Here is a 224-nt window from a genome sequence, read left to right as displayed (position 1 = left end):
AAGAGCTCAACACAGAAAATTATATGGAATAAAGAAATCAGCAACACAATGAAAAAACACATAACAAAATGACATCAATAAGTTCATACTTGTCAATAATTACACAGACTACCAATGGAATAATGCACCACTCAAGAAATGGAGAGTTGCAGACTGGATAAGAAACCTTGACCCATCAATATACTGTCTAGGAGACTCACCTTAGAAACAAAGATTTAGATAGA

The sequence above is a fragment of the Orycteropus afer genome, unplaced genomic scaffold (assembly GCF_000298275.1).
Source record: "Orycteropus afer afer isolate SDZICR_OR568_19922 unplaced genomic scaffold, OryAfe1.0 scaffold00257, whole genome shotgun sequence".
Taxonomy (NCBI): Eukaryota; Metazoa; Chordata; class Mammalia; order Tubulidentata; family Orycteropodidae; genus Orycteropus; species Orycteropus afer.
Note: the sequence above shows the minus strand (reverse complement) of the source record.